This window comes from Schistocerca gregaria, chromosome 5 (genome assembly GCF_023897955.1).
Source record: "Schistocerca gregaria isolate iqSchGreg1 chromosome 5, iqSchGreg1.2, whole genome shotgun sequence".
In the NCBI taxonomy this organism is placed as follows: Eukaryota; Metazoa; Arthropoda; class Insecta; order Orthoptera; family Acrididae; genus Schistocerca; species Schistocerca gregaria.
In genome coordinates this window covers 408,050,756-408,075,707 of record NC_064924.1, presented here as the reverse complement: position 1 = coordinate 408,075,707, position 24,952 = coordinate 408,050,756, and positions in this window count along the sequence as shown.

Here is a 24,952-nt window from a genome sequence, read left to right as displayed (position 1 = left end):
CGAAGCACGACTCATGCCCGGTACTCACAGCTTTTTACTTCTGCCAGTATCCGTCTCCTACCTTCCGAACTTTACTGAAGCTCTCCTGCGAAACTTGCAGAACTAGCACTCCTGAAAAAAAGGATATTGCGGAGACATGGCTTAGCCACAGCCTGGGGGATGTTTCCAGAATGAGATTTTCACTCTGCAGAGGAGTGTGCGCTGATATGAAACTTCCTGGCAGATTAAAACTGTGTGCCCGACCGAGACTCGAACTCGGGACCTTTGCCTTTCGCGGGCAAGTGCTCTACCATCTTTTTTTTTTTTTTTTTTTTTTGCATTTTTGTTTTCTTTATTTTTCTTTGTTTTTTTTTGTATGTATGTTTTTATTTATTCATTTTTTTTGTATTATGGCAGTCGTTGCACCAGAATTCTAGGAGTCGCTTGCGCCGTCTGATTGGCGGAACATCCAAACGTGTCTTCTCGAAATTTTAGTGGGGATTCCGTGTGTAGTACGTTCAGAACATCATATCGGCAAAAAAGCATCAGCATCTCATGGCTTGGACGTTCCAGCTGGAAGGCGGGTCATGAAAGGCGCTCCGTAGAAAATTGGAAAAGAGCTGCTTGTATCTGGGGTTGCGAACAAGTGCACAATGTCGATCGTTAAGGTACGTCCAATAACCTAGTTCTGATTTCTCATCGGGCCCAAAAAGGTAGCGGACTGTATGACCGCGTATCCAATTCACGGCATTAGTTTTTGTTGTGGGGTAATGAATCACATCCGGGAATAGAAGCGTCAGGAAAATAATCTGAGCAGGCGGCTGTCGGGTGAGGAAAGCCAGGATACGCTGCGCGAGCCTCCAGACGTCAGCAGACGGACCACATGAGAACCGATGAGCGTCCGTGTCCTCTACACCACAGTGAACACAGAGTGGTGTGTCAGCAAGGCGGATGCGGTGCAAACGAGACTGGTTGACCTGTTTGCCATTGACGGTGATATACCAGGTGGACTGAACGCTGGTGTCGAGGTAACTAGCATGCACTGCTTTCCACACACGGCGCCATATGATCTTGGGAAACCTGTGTTCAATGGGGTTGGGGGTTTGACACATTTGTAAGGTGTCGTATACAGTCTTTGTCTGGAGTATACGGAGAAGGGGTAAGGAGTGCAGAATGTAACTGATTTCAAAGAAGAAGTACCGAAAGTGAGAAAAGGGGGGTGGAATGTCGGATAACATGACCGGGGCTGACATGGAGACTGGTGCGTATTCACGCAAAAGCAGTCCGGTCAGGCTCGTCGGGCAGCGACGCCAGACTTTCAGTTGGGAGCTAACAAAAAGTGCGGTAACTCTGTCTGGCACATGGAATAAGCCCACTCCACCACGCTCCCGCGGGAGGGCAAGGGAGGAATATTGAACTTTAAACAACATCCCGGCACAAACAAAGGATCCCATCGCCATCAACATACGACGTGCGAGGGTAATCGGAACCGGGAACACTTGTGCCATATGGGGGATGCGTGAGGCGTGATAAACATTCACGTATTGCGCGCGCTGTATAATGTCGAGGGATCGAAGCCGGTGGTCCACAAGGCCAGCCCTGATCGTTTGTAGGAGACGTCGACCGTTGGTTGCCGCTGAGCGACGGAGGTCATTCATAAAATCAATGCCCAAACAGCGGACACTGGTGGCCACACTTAGAGGAGCGACAGATCTTTCTGGTAGACCCTCACCAATGAGCAGAACTTTCGATTTGGAAATGTTAAGAGAACTGCCCGATGCCTCCCCATAAGTCGTCACCCAAGTCAGAGCAGCGCGAACATCGTCTTCATTGCGGAGGTAGAGGACTAGATCGTCAGCATAGGCTGTACAACAGAAGCGGTGCCCATGCAATGTCAGGCCCACCAGGCGTTGGCGAAGCCCCTGTAGGAGGGGCTCTAATGCCAAAGCATACAGTATCGTGGAAAGTGGGCATCCCTGTCGGACAGAGCGCTCGATCGCTAGAGGCGCGGTGAGGCGACCATTGCAGAGTATTCTTGAAGTTGCGCCGCTCAAGAGCCGCATTACCACGGTGATTGTACGAACCGGAAAACCCATGTGTTGGAGGACCGATTTCAGAAAAGTATGGTCGACACGGTCGAAAGCTTGACGGAAGTCAAGCGATGCCAATGCGCCAGGTAAATGTCGCGAGCGCGCGAGCGCAATCATGTCCCTATAACGGCAAAGGGCCGTATGGATGTTGTTGTCACCGCCCAACGAAGTCTGATCAAGGGAGGTGACGGATCTTGCTGCCTTCTTGAGGCGTGAGGCCAACAAACGGGTGAAAATTTTCATGTCGCTGTTGAGTAGAGTGATGGGCCGGTAATCACAGATCCGTGATCGCCCATGTGGCTTAGGGACCAGGATGATGACCCCATCAAGGAAGGTGGCTGGGATCATCGTTGTGGGTGACATCAATTCACGACAGATGGACGTCCAAGCAGGTAACAAAAGGTAGCTAAAATACTTGTAAAAGTCGAGGGGGATGCCGTCAGGTCCAGGGGACTTGTTGGCAGCCCCCACCTTGATTGCATCTAGGACTTCATCAGAGGTCACTGGTTCCTGAAGTTCTTGAGCCACATCCTCTGGCATGGTGTTGCCAGTCATTGCTGCCACCTCCTCAATTAAGGTCGGGGGATGAGGGACGGCAGCGAACAGTTGACGGAAATGAGAATAGAAAGCGTGACCAATGTCGCATTGCGTAGTGTGTCGTCGTCCTTCCGCATCTGTGAGATCGTGGATGAGGGTTCGACGACGACGTCGGCGTTCCCTGAGAAGGTGGTACATCGATGGCGTTTCATGAGGCATATGGTCACGGGTGCAGGATCTGACAAGAGTCCCTTCTAAGCGCCGTCGCGTGAGGGAAGTGATCTGCGCTTTAGCACGATGCACCATCATCTGACGATCAGGAGAGAAGGCCATCGAAGTGCAGTCACGAAGGACTGCATAATAAAAGTCCATGGTGCTCGCTTGCCAGGCTTTGAAGTCTTTGCCATATCCTATCAGCGCCCTGCGCAGAGCTGGTTTCGCGCATGATACCCACCACGATAAGGTGGATGCGTAGGCGGGGCGACGACGATGACAGAGGGCCCACGCGTCCTCAACGATTCGTCGGCAGTCAGGGACAGTCAGGTGGGAAACGTTGAATTTCCACAAGCCGCGGCTGTGCCACACTTGTTGGCGGGCGAGGACGACATCGCAGATGTAGGCGTCATGGTCAGAGAAAGCCAGAGGCCATACTTCGGCATGTCGAGTGTCGGCAGCAAGGGAACGTGTGAGGTATATACGATCGAGACGACTAGATGAATGCGCCGTATAATATGTGAAACCTGCACGGGTGCCATGCACCTTTGTCCATGTGTCAACAAGCTGGAGTCTGTCGATGATGACGGAGAGGGCCGCACAAGGGGAATGATGCGGTAATTGATCTTCAGGCCTTTGCGTGGAGTTGAAATCGCCACCGAGGACCATATCATCTAGGGGACCCTCAAACAGCGGCGTTACCTCGTCAGCAAAGAAAGTGTGTCGATCACGACGTCGACTGGAGCCGGACGGCGCATATACATTGAGGATACGGACGCCGAACAGCGTGAGAGCCATACCCCTAGCATTAGCAAGGTACACTACATCTTCAGCAGGGAGTCCAGAACGGAGGAGGATGGCAACTCCACTACCGTTGTCAGAAGCATGGGAGATGTGTGCCACGTAGCCAGTGGGGGCATGGAAATCGGCGACAAACACTTCTTGGAGGAGGGCAATGTCGACATCAGCAGCATAAACGGTCTCACGGAACATTGCCAGTTTATGGGGGGCCCGAATGGTGGCCAGATTCATCGTCGCTATGCGGTAATGTTGGGGGCGTGCTCCCACCATTGGCACAGATGTTCCGGCAGAGATGTCTGGCTGGCGTGTAACATCTGACGTAGTCACCGTTGTCGTAATCACTGGCTGGAAGGTGGGTCAGGCATCTCCATGGGGCACTGCCTGATGGGAGGACCACCATCTCGAACTGCTCCTTCGTCGATATCATCAGCCCAGGAGACTGGAACAGACGGTGAGCGACTGTCACACTCCTCGAGGGCGAGTTGTAGCGACGCTGCTGTAGTGGGGTCCAGGGAGGCACCCTCCTTGGAATCCGTCATATTCGTGTGAGATCGTTCTTCAGATGGGACATCAGGAGCAGCCTCTCCTGTCGTCAGAACGCTCGAAGGGAGATCACTGTCGTGTATCAGCTCCACTGCCTGTGATGCCACATGAAGAAGTGTGTCGTCAGATGGCGTTTGACTCCTCTTCTTCCGTTTTCTGGGCGACCGTTGCTTTCGGAGGTGCTGTTCTGAATCAGAATGTGGATGTTCGATGTCCGAGGTCGCGCCAGTCTGAAGAAAGGCAGAGGTAGGCACCGCATACGCGTCGATGTCCATCGAGCTCTGGAGAGTTGGTGGTGTCGTAGCCGTCAGAGGAGATGGTGCCCGTGAGGCCATGGCAGCACCGTCATTTCCAGTGGGGAGTGCCGGGTGGAGAAGAGGTGCTTCCTGAAGTGACGCATCGGGGCTGCGTACGGCTGTGGCGTAGCTATCCGGTAAAGAAGCGGCCGTCACTTTGGGAGCTGAGTCACTGGTCGGGACCTGGAGCAAACGTCGGCGGAGACATTCTGACCGAACACGGCCCTCCTGTCCGCAACCGGCACACGTCCGCGGCTGGCCATCATACATAACGATGGCTCGCACGCCACCTATCAGCAGATAGGATGGTACATGTTTGGAGAGTTCGATTTTGATTTGGCGGACACCATTCAACACGTTGTATGTCGTGAATGTCTGCCATTTCTCCGCGATGTGCCCCACAACATTGCCATAGGGTCGGAAAGCTTCGACGACCACATCTTGCGGCACTTCGAAAGGGAGCTCAAAAACCCGGATTGTTCGAAGTCCGAAACCAGCGTGATCGACCGTTACCTCTCCAATATGCCCGTCAGAATGTTTGAACTTGAGTCCGCGTGCGTGTTGTCGAACTACGTTAGCACACGCTTCCTCCGTCGTCATCTTAATATAGACGATGCTGCTAGTGATAGAGAAATGAATACCTATCACTTCCTGAGGGTCCAGACGTAGCTCTTCGCGAATGAATTGCTCAATTTCAAAAGCGCGTGGTCTAGCATGTTCGGCTTGGAATGTTACTTTAACTGTCGCTCGGCGGTAACAGTGCGCCATGAGGTGCAATAGAAATGGACGCTACACAACACGAAATACCGCGACGCGGAAGTAAACAAACTACGGTGCGCTGTCCGGCGCGCGGAGCCGGTCCGCACGCGACCACGGCCGAAAGCCGACTTCTACTCTATCTGAGCTACCGAAGCACGACTGACGCCCGGTACTCACAGCTTTTTACTTCTGCCAGTATCCGTCTCCTACCTTCCAAACTTTATAGAAGCTCTCCTGCGAAACTTGCAGAACTAGCACTCCTGAAAGAAAGGATATTGCGGAGACATGGCTTAGCTACAGCCTGGGGGATGTTTCCAGAATGAGATTTTCACTCTGCAGCGGAGTGTGCGCTGATATGAACTTCCTGGCAGATTAAAACTGTGTGCCAGACCGAGACTCGAACTCGGGACCTTTGCCTTTAGCGGGCAAGTGCTCTACCATCTGAGCTACCGAAGCACGACTCACGCCCGGTACTCACAGCTGTTTACTTCTGCCAGTATCCGTCTCCTACCTTCCAAACTTTACAGAAGCTCTCCTGCGAAACTTGCAGAACTAGCACTCCTGAAAGAAAGGATATTGCGGAGACATGGCTTAGCCACAGCCTGGGGGATGTTTCCAGAATGAGATTTTCACTCTGCAGCGGAGTGTGCGCTGATATGAAACTTCCTGGTAGATTAAAACTGTGTGCCCGACCGAGACTCGAACTCAGGACCTTTGCCTTTCGCGGGCAAGTGTTCTACCATCTGAGCTACCGAAGCACGACTCACGCCCGGTACTCAACAGCTTTTTACTTCTGCCAGTATCCGTCTCCTACCTTCCAAACTTTACAGAAGCTCTCCTGCGAAACTTGCAGAACTAGCACTCCTGAAAGAGAGGATATTGCGGAGACATGGCTTAGCCACAGCCTGGGGGATGTTTCCAGAATGAGATTTTCACTCTGGTGCAGCGGAGTGTGCGCTGATATGAAACTTCCTGCTAGATTAAAACTGTGTTCCCGACCGAGACTCGAACTCAGGACCTTTGCCTTTTGCGGGCAAGTGCTCTGCCATCTGAGCCACTGAAGCACGACACACGCCCGGTACTCACAGCTTTCTACTTCTGCCAGTATCCGTCTCCTACCTTCCAAACTTTATAGAAGCTCTCCTGCGAAACATGCAGAACTAGCACTCCTGAAAGAAAGGATATTGCGGAGACATGGCTTAGCCACAGCCTGGGGGATGTTTCCAGAATGAGATTTTCACTCTGCAGCGGAGTGTGCGCTGATATGAAACTTCCTGGCAGATTAAAACTGTGTGCCCGACCGAGACTCGAACTCGGGACCTTTGCCTTTCGCGGGCAAGTGCTCTACCATCTGAACTACCGAAGCACGACTCACGCCCGCTACTCACAGCTTTTTACTTCTTCCAGTATCCGTCTCCTACCTTCCAAACTTTACAGAAGCTCTCCTGCGAAACTTGCAGAACTAGCACTCCTGAAAGAAAGGATATTGCGGAGACATGGCTTAGCCACAGCCTGGGGAATGTTTCCAGAATGAGATTTTCACTCTGCAGCGGAGTGTACGCTGATATGAAACTTCCTGGCAGATTAAAATTGTGTGCTCGACCGAGACTCGAACTCGGGACCTTTGCCTTTCGTGGGCAAGTGCTCTACCATCTGAGCTACCGAAGCACGACTCAAGCCCAGTACTCACAGCTTTCTACTTATGCCAGTATCCGTCTCCTACCTTCCAAACTTTACAGAAGCTCTCCTGCGAAACTTGCAGAACTAGCAGTGCTGAAAGAAAGGATATTGCGGAGACATGGCTTAGCCACAGCCTGGGGGATGTTTCCAGAATGAGATTTTCACTCTGCAGCGGAGTGTGCGCTGATATGAAACTTCCTGGCAGATTAAAACTGTGTGCCCGACCGAGACTCGAACTCGGGACCTTTGTCTTTCGCGGGCAAGTGCTCTACCATCTGAGCTATCGAAGCACGACTCACGCCCGGTACTCACAGCTTTTTACTTCTTCCAGTATCCGTCTCCTACCTTCCAAACTTTACAGAAGCTCTCCTGCGAAACTTGCAGAACTAGCACTCCTGAAAGAAATTATATTGCGGAGACATGGCTTAGCCACAGCCTGGAGGATGTTTCCAGAATGAGATTTTTACTCTGCAGCGGGGTGTGCGCTGATATGAAACTTCCTGGCAGATTAAAACTGTGTGCCCGACAAAGACTCGAACTCGGGACCTTTGCCTTTCACGGGCAAGTGCTCTACCACCTGAGCTACCGAAGCATGACTGTCGCCCGGTACTCACAGCTTTTTACTTCTGCCAGTATCCGTCTCCTACCTTCCAAACTTTACAGAAGCTCTCCTGCGAAACTTGCAGAACTAGCACTCCTGAAAGAAAGGATATTGCGGAGACATGTCTTAGCCACAGCCTGGGGGATGTTTCCAGAATGAGATTTCCACTCTGCAGCGGAGTGTGCGCTGATATGAAACTTCCTGGCAGATTAAAACTGTGTGCCCGACCGAGACTCAAACTCGGTATTTTTTCCTTTCGCGGCCAAGTGCTCTACCATCTGAGCTACCGAAGCACGACTGACGCCCGGAACTCACAGCTTTTTACTTCTGCCAGTATCCGTCTCCTACCTTCCAAACTTTACAGAAGCTCTCCTGGAAAACTTGCAGAACTAGCAGTCCTGAAAGAGAGCATATTGCGGAGACATGGCTTAGCCACAGCCTGGGGGATGTTTGCAGAATGAGATTTTCACTCTGCAGCGGAGTGTGCGCTGATATGAAACTTTGTGGCAGATTAAAACTGTGTGCCCGACCGAGACTCGAACTCAGGACCTTTGCCTTTCGCGGGCAAGTGCTCTACCATCTGAGCTACCGAAGCACGACTCACGCCCGGTACTCACAGCTTTTTACTTCTGCCAGTATCCGTCTCCTACCTTCCAAACTTTACAGAAGCTCTCCTGTGAAACTTGCAGAACTAGCACTCCTGAAAGAAAGGATATTGCGGAGACATGGCTTAGCCACAGCCTGGGGGATGTTTCCAGAATGAGATTTGCACTCTGCAGCGGAGTGTGCGCTGATATGAAACTTCCTGGCAGATTAAAACTGTGTGCCCGACCGAGACTCGAACTCGGGACCTTTGCCTTTCGTGGGCAAGTGCTCTACCATTTCCTGTGAGGCTAAAACAGCTCTTTGTTGTTATTTATTATTTAATCTCTGTAGCATAAATGCATTTGAGGAGAAACAGAAATAACTGTTTCAACATCTTTCATATATTTCTTTTTTTGTTTTTTAAGTTAATTATTTTAACATGTGTACTGCCTAAATATAGACTTGGAAAAAATTCAGAAAAAATATTGAGTAAAAATGTCAGTCTCTTTGAAGTTAGTGTCTTTCGTAATAAACTAATAATGACTTCACTGGCTATGTAGCCTTGCACTATCAGCAGATGCTCCAGGTTTCGGTACGGCCCCTACTATCCTTACTCTAGTCACTAATCGATTGTCACTAAATTGTGGAGGCGGTGCAAGTACTTCTTCAGTTGTTGCACCATTGTTTCCATTTCCAATTCCACCAAGAAATTCTGGTGGTGGTGGAACTACAAGTTCTCCATCGCCTTCTCCTTCACCTTCAAGAGGAGGTGGGAGCTGTGCAAGAGAGACCGCGTTTCTCGTTAACATACCACCACCTGTGATTACTACTCTCTGTCTTCTAACTGTGGGATTCTGCAGCGTGGCAGTTGTCTCGCTCTGAACGCTGCGGTCCTCACCAGTAGAACTTCCGGAGCCTTCAGAAGATCGCTCAGATGGTAGAGCACTTGCCCGCGAGAGGCAAAGGTCTCGAGTTCGAGTCTCGGTCGGGTACACAGTTTTAATCTGCCAGGAAGTTTCATATCAGCGCACACTCCACTGCAGAGTGAAAATCTCATTCTGGAAACATCCCCCAGGCTGTGGCTAAGCCGTGTCTCCGCAATATCCTTTCTTTCAGGGCTGATAGTTCTGCAAGTTTCGCAGGAGAGCTTCTGTAAAGTTTGGAAGGTAGGAGACGGATACTGGCAGAAGTAAAAAACTGTGAGTACCGGGCGTGAGTCGTGCTTCGGTAGCTCAGATGGTAGAGCACCATTCGCTGGGCTACGGTCCAGCACACCGTTAGGCCGTCTTCCGCTCACGCCCCAACATCGTGCAGCCCGCCTCCAGTGGTGTCGCGACAGGCGTGAATGGAAGGACGAATGGAGACGTGTCGTCTTCAGCGATGAGAGTCGCTTATGCCTTGGTGCCAATGATGGTCTTATGCGTGTTTGGCCCCGTGCAGGTGAGCGCCACAATCAGGACTGCATACGACCGAGGCACACAGGGCCAACACCCGGCATCATGGTGTGGGGAGCGTTCTCCTACACTGGCCGTACACCTCTGGTGATCGTCGAGGGGACACTGAATAGTGCACGGTACATCCAAACCGTCATCGAACCCATCGTTCTACCATTCGTAGACCGGCAAGGGAACTTGATGTTCTAACAGGACAATGCACGTCCGCATGTATCCCGTGCCACCCAACGTTCTCTAGAAGGTGTAAGTCAACTACCCTGGCCAGCAAGATCTCCGGATCGGTGCCCCATTGAGCATGTTTGGGACTGGATGAAGCGTCGTCTCACGCGGTCTGCACGTCCAGCACGAACGCTCGTCCAACTGAGGCGGCAGGTGGAAATGGCATGGCAAGCCGTTCCACAGGACTACATCCAGCATCTCTACGATCGTCTCTATGGGAGAATAGCAGCCTGCATTGCTGCGAAAGGTGGATATACACTGTACTAGTGCCGACATTGTGCATGCTCTGTTATCTGTGCCTATGTGCCTGTGGTTCTGTCAGTGTGATCATGTGATGTATCTGACCCCAGGAATGTGTCAATAAAGTTTCCCCTTCTTGGGACAATGAATTTACGGTGTTCTTATTTCAATTTCCAGGAGTGTATTATGACTTTTGAACACCATTAAGGTAAATACATTGACTGTTTTCTATCAAAATCTTTCTTTTGCTAACTATGCCTATCAGTAGTTAGTGCTTTCAGTAGTTTGAATTTTTTATTTAGCTGGCAGTAGTGGCGCTCGCTGTATTGCAGTAGTTCGAGTAACGAATATTTTTGTGAGGTAAGTGATTTGTGAAATGTATATGTTATTTTAGTCAGGGCCATTCTCACTGCCGTCTACTGAGGGCTGTCACAAACTTCAGGGCACCGACTGAATGAACGTCTTAGTACGAAGAACATGTTTGTGTTTTTATGCAATATGAGTAAATTTTGGTACTAAAAAATCGGAGCTCCTAGAGAGTATACAATTTAGAATTGAGACAGATAAATAAATATACACTTGTATAATTTGAAAGCCTGAATATTACTACGTTAGTTCTGAAACTAATTCAAACGTGCTGATGGGGCACGTTTTCACACATCTCTTGGGGCAGGTTTACTCAATATTTTACATTGACATCCTAACTTACACCTGAGTCAAGGAAATTTTAAGACAACAGCAGTTGAAAACGCATTCTAAAAAAATGAAGACAGTGGTGAATAAATAGTAGAAACTGCTTAAAAACTATTTGAACATAATGTGTCTCAAGCAGAAGGAATTAATTCTTTGTGAGCAAGGATTGATAAGTGCAACAAATTGCTAAGATCAAGAACAAGAAGAAATGTGTACAGGCATACTTCTCTTATCAACATTAGTGTTGTGCCCAGAGGCAAGTTTTCACGTGGTGGCACCCCACACTCTCCTGTCTTCTGCAGCCCACCTCAGGACCGCGTAATTTCCGCTTCACTTTATGTCGTCTATCATCTTGTACTCGTATCTTTTCCTTCCTGTCAATCTCCTCTCACAAACTAGCCTTTCCATTGCGTCCATTAGCGAGCACTTCCGACTAAATGAATGTATCACTGGATTCTCCTCCTTTTGACGTATAACGTGCAACACTTTGATGAGGAGGATGAAAATAGCCTTTATTTATTGCTTAAAACTATACAACCAATCAAAAAGAAATCAAGAATGGATTCAGTGCTTAGAATGTAAAAGCTGGGCTCATGCTTTAGATGCAAAAGGTAGGCTCATGACATTTGTGCCAAGGAGACGTGTTAGTTTTTGTGTGCATAAACTGCAACACAGACATTGATAAATAGCCCTTTAATTAACATTCAGACTTCCATGTACGACACATTCTGATAACAGGTGAAAGTTCCCCAGAAAATTTGTTTACTGCCATGGTAATTTTTGTATTTTACCGCGTTAACTGGTGTAAGTGAACCTGTAACGTTGCTTGCTCCCAATAAACATATTTTGAAAATTTTAATATTGTATTTTGTTTACTAGTATTGTGTTCGATGATATGTGAAACGTGGCCCAGTAGGTGGGTAAACCTAGTCCATATACGTGACATTTTCATGCACTCGACTAGAGCCTAAAAAATTATTTTCCACTCTTAAATGTGATGTTAAGGCAGAACTATGTTTATCAGGTTTTTCTCTAATATACATGTTAAAAGACTAAACTGTTTTAAAACACGGTAAACGTAACCAAAAAATTTACAAATTCAGAAACGAAATCCACGTAGATGTGTCCTTGTCTCTCTCAAATCATAGTGAGGATTAAGGAGACCGACTAGGGTAGTGATCAGTTTCAGATTGATAGGTTCGTCCTATGCGGCTTTTTCTTTTACTTCTTAATTTGCACGTCCAGCTCCGTAAGACCAAATTGAGGGGAAAATCTCCAGGGTCATGGAACGTGTCAGTACTTGAAATTACAGCATAGCAGTAATAACACATAAAATAAAATGTTTATGAACTCAAAAAAGACAAGCTACAATATTATGTAAACGCAGTGAACAATGTAACACAGGAATAAGCTTAACTTTTACAGAAACTTTTCGACAGAGTAGGAGTGACCATGAGGAAAGTCTTCAGCTCTGATATGAAGGCGTATGGGTTACTGCTAAGATTTTTGAATTCTTGTGGTAGCTTTTTGAAGGAAGTACGATCCAAATGCAGATTGTAATTCTGCGTAGTATTAACTGCGTGGAAGCTGCTAATTCTTGGGGATAAGCTGATATTGTTATCTAGAAATGACAGTAAACAATGCGTATATTGAGAGGCCAATGTCAGAATACCCAGACTTGTGAAGAGGGCTCGACAAAATATTCGCGAAATTACACCACTTATTGCCCGAACCACCCGTTTCTGAGCCAAAAATATCCTTTGAGAATAGGAATAGTTATCCTAAAACATAAAACCATACGTTATAAGCGAATGAAAGTAAGCAAAGTAGATCACTTTTCGAGTCGAACTATCACTTACTTCAGATACCGTTCGAATAATAAAAATGGCAACATTAAGTCTTGGCACAAGATCCTGAACGTGGGCGTTGCATGACAGTTTACTATCTATCTGAACACCAAGAAATATGAGCTGGTAAGTTTCACTAATCATATTCCCATTATGTGAAATTAAAAGATCGGCTTTTGTTGAATTGTGTGTTAGAAAATGTAAAAACTGAGTCTTGCTGTGATTTTGCATTAATTTATTTTCTACAGGTCATGAATTTATGTCATGAACTGCACTATTTGAAACAGTACTAATGTTGCACAAAACGTACTTTATTACCATCAGCAATCAGAAATATTTTAGAATCACCTGTAATACTAGAGGGCATATCATTTATATAAATAAGGAACAAGAGTGGTCTCAGCACTGACTCCTAGGGCACCCCACTGCCCCCCTCCCCCCATTTGACTGTACCCAACTCAGATACCACATCATAGCCATTCTCAACACTGTCCATAATGACCTTTTGCTGTCTGTTGTTGTAAAAGTAAGAGGTGCATCAATTGTGAGCCACTCCCCATATTCTATAATGGTCCAACTTCTGGAACAATATTTTATGATCAACATAACAAACTTCTTAGTTAAATCAAAAAAAGGTGCCTAGCTTTCGAAACCATTCGTTTAATTCATGCAGTACCTCACAGAGAAGGGAGAATATAGCATTTGCAGTTGTTAAACAACTTCAAAAACCGAACTGTACGTTTGATAGCAAATTACGTGAAACAAAATGAACAATTAGCGTTATATACAGAGCCTTTTTAATACCTTTTTTCAAGACTGATGGCATAGAAATAGGTCTAAAATTGTGTACATTATCCCTTTCTCCCTTTTTATAAAGCAGCTTTACTACTGAGCATCTTAATCGTTTAGAAAACTGACAATTCTTAAACGAAAAATTACAAATAAGGCTAAGTATAGGCTAAAAGGTGCAGCACAGTACTTTAATATTCTGCTAAGTATTCCATCATGTCCATGACATCTGCTAAGTATTCCATCTTCAGTGATGTAATTATTGACTGTATGTCCTCTTGTCAGTATCACAGAGTAGTGTTTTAGACATAATTCTGGGAAAGACATTTTCCAAAATGTCAATAAAATTCTTCTGGGTTAGAGACCGCATTGTCATTTATAAAATTCCAACGTTTCCGCGTCTGTTGCAAGACGCCTTCCTCTTGCAACAGACGCCGAAACGTTGGAATTTTATAAATGACAATGCAGTCTCTAACCCAGAAGAATTTTATTGACATTGACAACGGCCGCGGAAGCCTACGGTTACATTTTCCAAAATAGTTATATGATTCGCTGCAGAAACTAAATTTTTATTTAATTCACCAGCAATTCTCAGAAAGTGATTGTTAAATACTATTGTAAGTGAGTAGCCTTTAGTTGTGTGTGTGACATCGTAAATATAAACTTGGGGATGTGAACTGACAACCTAGATGTGCTACTGAAAGATTTGTGTGTGTGTGAAAACATATCTCATTCATAAGTAAATAAATAAGCAAACCAATAGTTTCAAGGTCAGTAGAATTGGTCAATGGCAACTGTTTGAAAAAAAAAAAAAAAAACGTAACTGTACAAAAAAAAAAAAACTGTACTGCTGACCTCTATAATAATGTAACCTGAAATAAAGGAAAGTTTCTGCTCTGGCATATGGGTTCATAATCTTGACACGGAATGCCAATGAAACACATGACTCAACCTTTAAGTTCTGAAATTTCACTCAGGGAGGAACTTATCAAAAAAGAAAACAATTACAGACTCTAATATAAAAATTCATTCAATCTATTAACTTACATGGTACAGTAAATTTACTCAGAAGTGCAACCAATAGAATAGTTATCAAAAACTCAACTGTGACTGTGACGAGGGTGAAGTGGACAACAGTACAAGTCTGTAAAAATAAAAATTTACCTCATCAAATAATACCTTGTTCTTCATTTCAGAACCTTTTTTGTGTCCATATGCTATTCAGCCATTGTTTTGAGTCATCGTTCCTCCTTGTAATAAATCTGTAACTCACATAGTTCCAAAAGTGCTTCCATGCATTACAGTATACACTCAACGAAACCTTGCCTGCTGCACACCGCAGCTATTCACTAATGACTCGCAAAGATTCTACGACTCCACAGGGCTGCCATCACAGACATAGATACTGTTGCATAAAAACTGTTTCTCTGATCACAATTCTGCAAATATATAATTTTCCTTCACAAATATTAACACATCGAATGACATTATCAAAAAATAGCCATTTTACACTGTACACATATCTAACTTATCAGTAACAGAAATATTCTTTACTACGAACTGACTTTATATCGTCGACCTTGCGCTAATGGCCAGACACTTCCTTCACGACTGACCATATGGTTTTAACTTATTCTGTGAATTAGCTATTCTATTTCCGTACCACGCGCTCTTTTCTTTCCTAATAACATGTTTAAGCAACTTAGAATAATGTAGCGCGATTGTGACTACTTCTAACATTAGTTAGTTAGTGTTTGTAATACAGACGTCTTGATTAATTGCTTTTTAGAGAACAAATACGTATATGATCCTCATGAATAGGTATTGCCGACAATGAGTTGAGTCTATGACCGATTTTCAGTAGGTTTGAATACATTATGGTTCTTACTGAGACTGGCTGCTAAATGACAATATTTATTCTGAGAGCGTTGCTGGATCGTGATATGCTGCCTGTTGATTCCAGATTCCGACAGTGAGAGTCGCAAGCACTCAAGTCAGAGCGGAGGCTGCTGTGAACAGAGATTTACCGAGGCTTAGCGCTGGTCGCGAGTTTTGCAAAGGCGATCATCCTCGGCTACTGAAAGGTTACTGCAACAGGGATTTGGATGTTGGAGACCCTGGTATCACGTGTGAGTTCTAGGCACGAACGTATTCAGGCCGGTGAAAGAATGCTGTAAGCAATGCTCTTCAGCATCATCATACTGTTGTTTGTTACACTCCTCCATATTTCTCCATGCGCTGTGGTCGCCAGCTATAGGCATCCAGATTGACACTGCATTTCACCCATCTTCCACTTGGTAGTTGCTTTAGTCTTTTCTTGTTTTCTGAAATCCAACAAAGTTCTTCCTTGGTCGACGGACTATTCATTCGTCTAGCTGTATGTTACTCTCACCTCTGGTTCATTTTCATTACAATAATAATTACGTCTTCACTTTGAAAGGTCATTGATTCTCAGCACTATCATTTCCTTACAGTACATTTTCTCTTTTTGTCATTCGTGAAATTTATTTCACTATAATCTATTCAGTTCCATGATAAGTAAATAAAAATGTATTTTTCATGTGTCTTATTGTTGTTACACAGTCTAAATTACATTGCCCTAATTTTTTTTATATTTTCTAAAATATTGAACGTACACGTATGTGTACTTCGGGTCTTAAACAGAGAAAAAACAACATTTTATGACACATATTAAGATTTTTACTGGCGGAATTTTAAAGGGCAGTTTTTTTTCAAGTACGCACAAATTACATTTCTTGCACACAGTTCTGCACCATGTATAACGCCACTTATAGATGATAACTCTGAAGTTACTCGTTTGTAAAACATAGGAGTAAGCAGTTTTGGATAAAATCGGTGTTAATACTACACCAAAGTAAAATTCCGTCCGAACGGGCCACGGAGGGCCCAATGGTACAGACGTTACATGATACCCTGTAATCTGTTCTATTCTTAATTACAGAGTATGGTCCGAAGATGATTCACATGGGGTCGACGCCGGTTAGTACCTATGAATAAAAGTGTTTTACGCGATCAAGACTGTTCTATATAATATTTTATTGCACTTATTGGGATGACTAGATGTTTCCTTCTCCGCGCATTCTCACAGCGTGTCACCAACTTGCAGGAAGCATCAGGTCCTGAGGTTGTCCTTGGTTCTTGTAAAGCCAGTTTAAGGGCTTACGCGAACACCATCCCTCTTCGTGACCAGGTGGAGATTCTTCTTCAATTTCGAAACTTTTCAAATGAGCAGAATACCTCATTTTTCGTAATTGAACCCTGGTATTTCTTATTTCTGATTGAAGTTGAGTAGAAGACTGTAATAAGCCCAGCCTGCACATCAAACAAGTTGATGATGGCTGATATTCATGAAGGAGATGGATCAAAATATCTGTGTTTTCGTAATTCATCCCTGGCCTTTCTTGGGTCTGATTGAAGTTAAGCAGAAAGCTGTAATAAACTCGTCCTGTACAAGCTGGTTATGGCTGATATTGGTGAAGGAGATGGACTGAATGTTACAACTCTTTTGCCTCTCTATATTAGTAGCAAAATGGAAAAAAAATTGAAGCTGAGGTGCAATCTTTGAAGTGTCCACTAGTCCGGGAGCCAGTTTGGTACTACCTCCATAGCGTATGAGAGATTGTCACCAATTCTGGATGTCATCGAAGGCCAACAACCGTTGTAGAGCTCGCTTTGGTCGCGTGGCGGTGCCACTACAAAGATATGATTTGGTGTTACGGTGGACTAGCGGTCTCTTGCACTCTTGGCCAGCTTACAGTTAAATACCTAACTACCTGTTATTTGATTGTCAGCGTGTGTTCAATGATGTCGCATAGACATCGTCTGTCTGCAAATGGCGTAGTGACGATTTTGATTGGACTTGTCCCAAGTTTGTCAGATGTGGTGGGCAAGCTTGGCAGTCTACTACCCTCAGAGGGTGTACCCAGCTCTGTGTGCAGTGATCTGACGCCATTTACAATCTGCAGCATATTGGACGCTAATGATTGGCACACGGGAGGATAAGCCAGTTTGGTACTGTCTCCAGCGCGAAGGATCGATTGTCACCAATTATGCACATTATCCCCGGCCAACAGCCGTTTCGGCTTGCGGCGTGAGCAGTGGGAGTGCTACCAAGACGTGATTCTGTGTTACCGGTGTCCTCATGGTCTCTTGCAGTCTCTGCAAGCAGACCGTTAGATGCCTAACGCCCTGTTACTTAAGACTGTTATTTGAGTGTCAGCTAGTGTTTAGCGGTGCCATTACGACATCGCCTGCCCGCAAGTGATGATTTTGTTTGGAGTTGCCCGAGTTTGTCAGTTGTGGTGGTCGAGTTTGATAGACTACCACCCTCATATGGTGTACCCGGTTCTGCGTGCGTACAGCGGCTTGAAGTCATTTACAGTCTGCAACATGCGTGGCCGTTGATGAAGGGCAGAAGTGTCGGAACTAATCCAAGCACATTAGAGATGTCGCTCCACTGTATTTATAGAGATGAGCATCGCATGTGTTTAATTAATCGGCGTGTTAACGACGTAATTAAAGGTTAAAGCCTTAGCTGAGCCAGATCAAACTAGCTGTAACTGTTTTAAGGCGTTTCTTTAAAAGGATTTCTCTTGCAAGTAGTCATAAGGCATTACCTTTTTGTAAACAGCGTATTGGGCAGCAAACAGCTTTTACGAAGCCTATTGTGCTTCCGGTTGTGGTAAACTAAAAGGAAAGAATCTTAAAGCAATTCTGCACGCTCAGATATCAGTTACTTGCACTACTTTAATTGTAAATGCTTCTAACAGTTCTTCCGCTGCACTAGTATGGTTTTAGTTAATTAATATTGTAAGCTATTGGTTCGATAGTTTGTAGTTAGTTACATACTGTTACTCAGTTTTAACTGATTAATTTAGTTTCAGGATGGTTTTTCTCGACGTTTCTTGCATTAATAAGTTGTATCTTGTGACTGTTTTACAGTGTGATCTTTTCTCTGTTTTAATTCTGCTATCGAACTGTAGATAATCATTTGTATCCGTGCACCGAGGCAAAGACTAAACTGACAGTAGTTTGAATCTTTTATTTAGCTGGCAGTAGTGGCGCTCGCTGTATAGCAGTAGTTCGAGTAACGAAGATTTTTGTGAGGTAAGGGATTTGTGAAAGGTATAGGGCCATTCTATTGAAGGGATTATTGAAAGTCAGATTCTGTTGCGCTAAAAATATTGTGTGTCAGTTTAAGCACAGTCTTGCACAATTTTTCTAAGGGGACGTTTCAAGGTGAGAGGAAAACTACTCGTCAGATGTTTCATACTAACACAGTGACTAAGCAGTTATATGTTATCGGTAGAGAAATTAGTTAAACAAGATCTCACAGATGTCCTCTCCAGTCCTTGGACACATATACGAGTACTTCGAGTTTATAATTTTTAAAATTAATGAAGGGATTTTAGCATCCTAATACCTATATGGTCGTTCGTGTGGGTTGCGTAGCTGTAGTTTGTCGTGCTAGGTAGTATCACATTCTCTTGCAGCACCGCTTAAAGATCTTTTACAGATACGGCTCAGCAGAATAGCTGCCGCAGAGCGCACTTTAAAGGTGTTTCCAAATACCTTCTACCTTAGATTTACCTTTTTGTTGTTTTTAGTACATGAAAAGAGTCATACGAGGGTGAGTCAAATGAAAACGTTAAATTTGTAATAACAAATTGAAATTTCGCGCCGTTATCCTGTAAGTTGGTAAGCGTGCTACAAACTGCTTGTAGAATGGCCTGTAGGTGGCAGCATAGTGCAGATGGACACATACCGTCGCAGTATCAGTATAAAGATGGCCGCCACACTTACGACTTGCACCAAAGAAGAACCGCTTTCTGTTATTTGGTTTTTGCTTAGTGAAAATTATTGAAATTCATCGACGAATGAAGGTTCAGTACGGTGACGCATGTTTGTCACAGAGGTAAGTCTACGAATGGAGCAGGAAGTTCGCAAATGGTGTGACATAAATGGAGGATGCTCCTCGTCCAGGTCAGGCACAACGAGTTCTGACTCCACCGAACATTGCAGCAATTGCAGCTATAGTGAAGGAAAACCGCCGAGTGACACTGAATGACATCGCAGCATGTTTACAGATTAGCCATGGATCAGCACACCACATTGTGTATGACAGGTGCCACGGCAGCCGACTCATGAAATGAGAGAACGACTTGTTGATGCTTGTGAAGAACTTCTTCGGCGCTTTGAACGAGAAGGTGATGGCTTCCTGGCAAGAATCGTTACTGGGGACGAAACCTGGGTTCACTTCCACCAACCGGAAACTAAGAGAGCAAGCAAGGAATGCGCTATTCCTCATCGCCAAAGCCAAAGAAGTTTCGAACAGAACCATCAGCGGGGAAGGTTATGCTGACTCTCTTTTCGGACGAAAAAGACGTCATTTTGGAGCATTACATGCCTAGAGCGACCACTGTCACCAGTGCATCATACACAGATCTCCTAAAAATCATCTCCGGCCTGCAATCAAATCAAAGTGACGTGGATTGCTGTCAGCAGGTGTCCTTTTGCAACATGACAATGCAAGGCCCCGCACTGCCCATACAACAGTGGCAACAATCGCAGACCTGCATTTTGAGTGTCCTCCTCATCCACCGTACTCACCAGACCTTGCCCCAAGTGATTTCTATATGTTTGGACAACTCAAAGACGCAGTGGGAGGAAAGAAGTTCCGTTCTGATGAAGAGGTACGCCACGCGGTGCATGAGTGGTTGCGCGGACTACCAAAACAATTTTTTTCTAAAGGAATTTAGGCACTTTGTAAGCGCTGGAGGAGATTATATTGAAAAACGTGATACAGCTTTGTACCACTTCTGCACAATAAATAATATTTTAAAAAATATGTAAGGTTTTCATTTGACTCACCCTCGTACATTTGACTGCTATATCCTTTCACCAGTATTAACGTAGAAATTTGAAATACACATACGTGCTCTTCAGGTTACGTCCTAAAAGCTGTTTTTTGCTTCCAATACGGACTTAATGGCAGATTTTGTTTTTATTTTGAGTGAGGGAAACCTGAAAGTTATGTAACGCATAGGCTATATGTAACTTGGCTGTTACGAAACTGATTGTCATAACGTCAACAGTTTATGTATAAAATCAAAGTTGACCGAGGCACTTAGAGAATACTTCGCTTCAGAGAAAACCAAGAAAGACTGCCCAACAAATTCTCCTTTGTTACTCAGTTTCCCGCGCATTGTCGTTCTTTGAAAACGGCCCATCTCCGCCGACTATCCTAATGTTAATGTCTTTCTGTTGTTTGGTTTCTGAATGGCCTTTTTGATAAATTAGTGTTGCAAGTAGGGACTTCAATTCAAATAAATCTTTCAGTAACGCTGGAGTAGCTTTCAATAAAGTTACTTTATTAATAATTAATTGCTAAAGTCATTGATATTACCGCCCATTTGCATGGGAGTCTCTGCTTTCTGCGATGGTCTGCGGACACACACTCCCAGCAATTCAAATTGTCTCACACTTCGGTTACAAGCGAACTGGCAATCTGTTTGCTTGGTATAGGTAAGCCTGCCTATTGCAGCTTGCAAGCACAGTAGCGAGCTTTATTTTATTTTATTTGTAAGCTGTCTTCTCTCTGATTTAATGCGTCCCGCCAAGAATATCTGTCTCATGCCAACCTCTTCATCTCAGATTAGCACTTTAAAACTGCTTCTTAAATTATTTGATGTACATATTTCAATCTCTGTCTTCCCCTACAGTTTTAATTCTCTAGTAGTACCATGGAAGTTGTCTTCTGCTATCCTAAGGCATGTCCTATAATCTTGTCCATTCTTCTTGTCAGTATATTCCATACGTTCCTTTCTTCATCGATTCTCCGAAGAAGATCCTCATTCCTTGTCTTACCAGTTCATATAACTGGCAACATCCTTCTATAGCACCATATTTCAAGTGCTTCGATTGTCATTATTCCAGTTTTCTCGCAGTCCATGATACATTTCCATACAATGCTGTGCTCCAAACGTATATTCTCACAACTTTCTTTCTTAATTTAAGGCCTATATAGACTTCTCTTGGCTATTAAACTGATGTGTACGATTTTTCTAGCACTTAACTGCCCTTGATATCTCCGGTACTATTTTACCGAAAGTCTAAAGTGACTCAAGACTCTTATATTCTACTCTGAACAGTCGCACGGTTGCTATAGCCCCCATGATTTCAGTAATGTTATTGTCTCTTCTGCCTCCTTTGATCGCAAGTCTTCCAAGTCTATGCTAAAGTCTGTAATAATTGATCCCCTAAGTCTTCTGTATCCACTCCCATTTCTTCCTCAGCCACGCTATCAGACAAGTCGATGTGCAGCAGGATTCTGGAACAAATATTGTGTTCGAAAATTATGAATTACCTCGAAGAGAACGGTCTATTAACACATAGTCAACACAGATTTAGAAAACATCGTTCTTTACTCATACGAATTTTGAGTGCTGTCGTCAAAGGATTTCAATTTGATTCCGTATTTCTAGATTTTCAGAAGGGTTTTGACGCCGTACCTCACAAAAGGCTTGAAATAAATTGTGTGTTACGGAATATCGTCTCAATTAAGCGACTAGATTTGTGAGTCCCTGTCAGAGAGCTCACAGTTCGTAGTAATTAGGCCCTCTGCTGTTCCTATTATGCAGGGTGACAATTATTAAATTATATGAAAAACTGTAATTAGTTAAAACTACATCGTGCACACACTGTATTCAACATGTAAACATCACTACAGATATTCGAATTTAGGCTATGACATTTTCGATATGCCTGCCGTCATTGGTGATGATTTGGTGCATACAAGTTGGTAAATTTATCATGTCCCGGTGAAGTGTGGGATCATCGATGCTGTCGACGACCTCCGGATTGGCTGTTTTCAGCTCAGCAATGGTTTTGGGGTACCCCAGAGCCACAATGCGGTCCCCAAAGTACTTTTCCACGACATCAGACACTCTCCTGATTCGATGGGGTCGAGCTCCATCTTGTATGAACCACATCTTGTCAAAATCAGGGTCACTTTGTATAATGGGGATGAAATCATCTTCCAAAAACTTCGCGTACCATTCGGTAGTCACCGTGCCATCAAGGAATATCGCACCGATATTCCGTGACTGGACACTGCAAACCACTCAGTCACCCGTTGATGGTGAAAGAACTTGTTGATCGCGAAATGCGTATTCTCAACCTCCCAAATGCGCCAATTTTATTTACTGACGAACCCATCTAAATGAAAGTGATCATCGTTGCTAAATCAAACTATGCATGAGCATAAAAAAATCTATCACGCCTCGCAGCCAGCCGTGCAGTTTGAATGTCCTAACGCAAACCGTTCAGAATCTATGACGATTTTGTTTCATATAGTTCAATAATTGTCACCCTGTATATGAACGATTTAGGACACAATCTGAGCAGCCGTTTTAGGTTGTTTGCAGATGATTCTGTCCTTTATAGTAAAGTTGTCAGAAGATCAAAACAAATTGTAAAACGATGTAGATAAGATATTGCATGGGGGTTTAATTAAATATAGAATGCTAATAATTTTAATTTTAGTTGCTGTTTGTCCGGTTACGCAGTCTCGTAACCGGTTGCCCCTAACTGGTATTACTCCGCAATCTGACTGCACAGGATAACAACAAAGAATGAAAGGAAATTTCCGTTAACACAATTAATTACTTAAGTCCCCAGCAACTATAAAAGCTACGAAACAACAAAGTACAAATGTAACTGTTCTGTGTGTGGAAGTGTGATTCAACGTACACATCTGGCACGGTTCTGCCTCAATAAGACAAGATATTTTAAACACGATTTACAATGAAGTAATTAAAAAAACTAGAAATACTATAATTGCATATAGAAACCAGAATTACAGTCTAACATAAGAACACGAGCCAGATGCTTTGTTGACTGAACCTGTGACTAAGAGGTATAATACATTTGAAATAAAAAAAATTCTTTACCTTCATATATATTGACGAAAAGTACACTCTGATCATTACAACATCCCCAATCCAAAAGCATCTGGTGTCTTGCCCAACAGAACAACTGCACACGACATGGTCACAATTAGTACTCTAACTACGGCTACCTCAGAACTACTACTGCCCTCAGCAACTTCTGAACTGCAACTGCCGGTGGAGGCGGCTGAATAATACTCTTTGGCACAATCTCTGGCGCTGTGACTCAGTGCAGCCACCTTTCAATATTCTACGGTGCTAAAATTGGGAATTGACCCTAAGTAATAAAAAGTGTGAGTGCTAAAACGAATCCGTTAAACTTCAGTTCCACGATAAGTCAATGTAATCTAAAGACAGTAAATTAAACTAACTAGCTAGGAATTACAATAACGGGCAATTTAATTTGGAAAGAACACAGAGAACATGTCGTGGGGAAGGCGAACTCAAGACTGCGTTTTATTGGCAGAACGCATAGAAGATGCAACCGATCTAGTATACACTGAAAAAACAGCAGCACGTTTTGTACTATCGCGAAATATGGTAGAGAATGTAACGGACATAATACAGTTTTTGGGTTGGACATCGCTAAAACAAGGGCGTTTCTCATTGCAGCAATATGTTCTCCCAAATTTTCAATCACCAACTTTCTCCTGCGAATGCGAAAATAGTTTGTTGGTGCCGACCTATATATGGTGCAACGATCATCATAATAAAATAAGGGAAATCAGAGTTGGCACCGAAAGATATAGCTGTTCGTTTATTCCCCGTGCATTTAGAGAGTGGCGTAACAGAGAATTATTGGGAAGGTGGTTCGATAAATCCTCTGTCAGGCACTTTTGTTTGATTTTCACGGTAGCCATAAAGATGCTGAAGCTCCAGAGAAACTGGTGCAGGCATGTGGATGCAAATGCAGATATATGTAAACAGGCAGAATAGCGCGCTACGGTCGGCAACGACTAGACATATGTAAGACAATAGGTGTCTGGCGCAGTTGTTAGATCGGTTGCTGCTGCTACAGTGGCAGATTATCAAGATTTAAGTGAGTTTGAACGTGATAGTATAGCCAGTGGATGAGCGATGGGACACAGCATCTTCGAGGTAGCGATGAAGTGGGGATTTTCCCGTACGACCATTTCACGAGTGTACCGTGAATATAAGGTAACGTCAAAATATCAAATCTTCGACATCGCTGCGGCCGGAGAAAGATCCAGCAAGAACGGGACCAATGACGACTGAAGAGAATCGTTCAACGTGATAGAAATACAACCCTTTCGAAAATTGCAACAGTTTTCAGTGCTGGCCCATCAACAGCTGACAGCGTGCGAACCATTCAATGAAACGCCTTCGGAGGCAAAGGCCTACCCGTGTACCCTTTATGACTGCACGACACATAGCTTTACGCCTGGCCTAAGCCCGTCAGCAGCGGCGTTGGACTGTTGTGATCGTGCAAAACGTTGCATTCTACCTCAGCTGCCATTTTAATAGGAATAAAATAAGAAAATATCAATACCATCTATCTACACTGAAAAGCCAAAGAAACTGGTACATCTGTCTACTATCGTGTAGGGCTCCTATCGTCTAGGGCCCCGGCGAGGACGTAGAAGTGTCGCAACACGACTCGGCATGGACTCGACTAATGTCTGAAATGGAGGGAACTA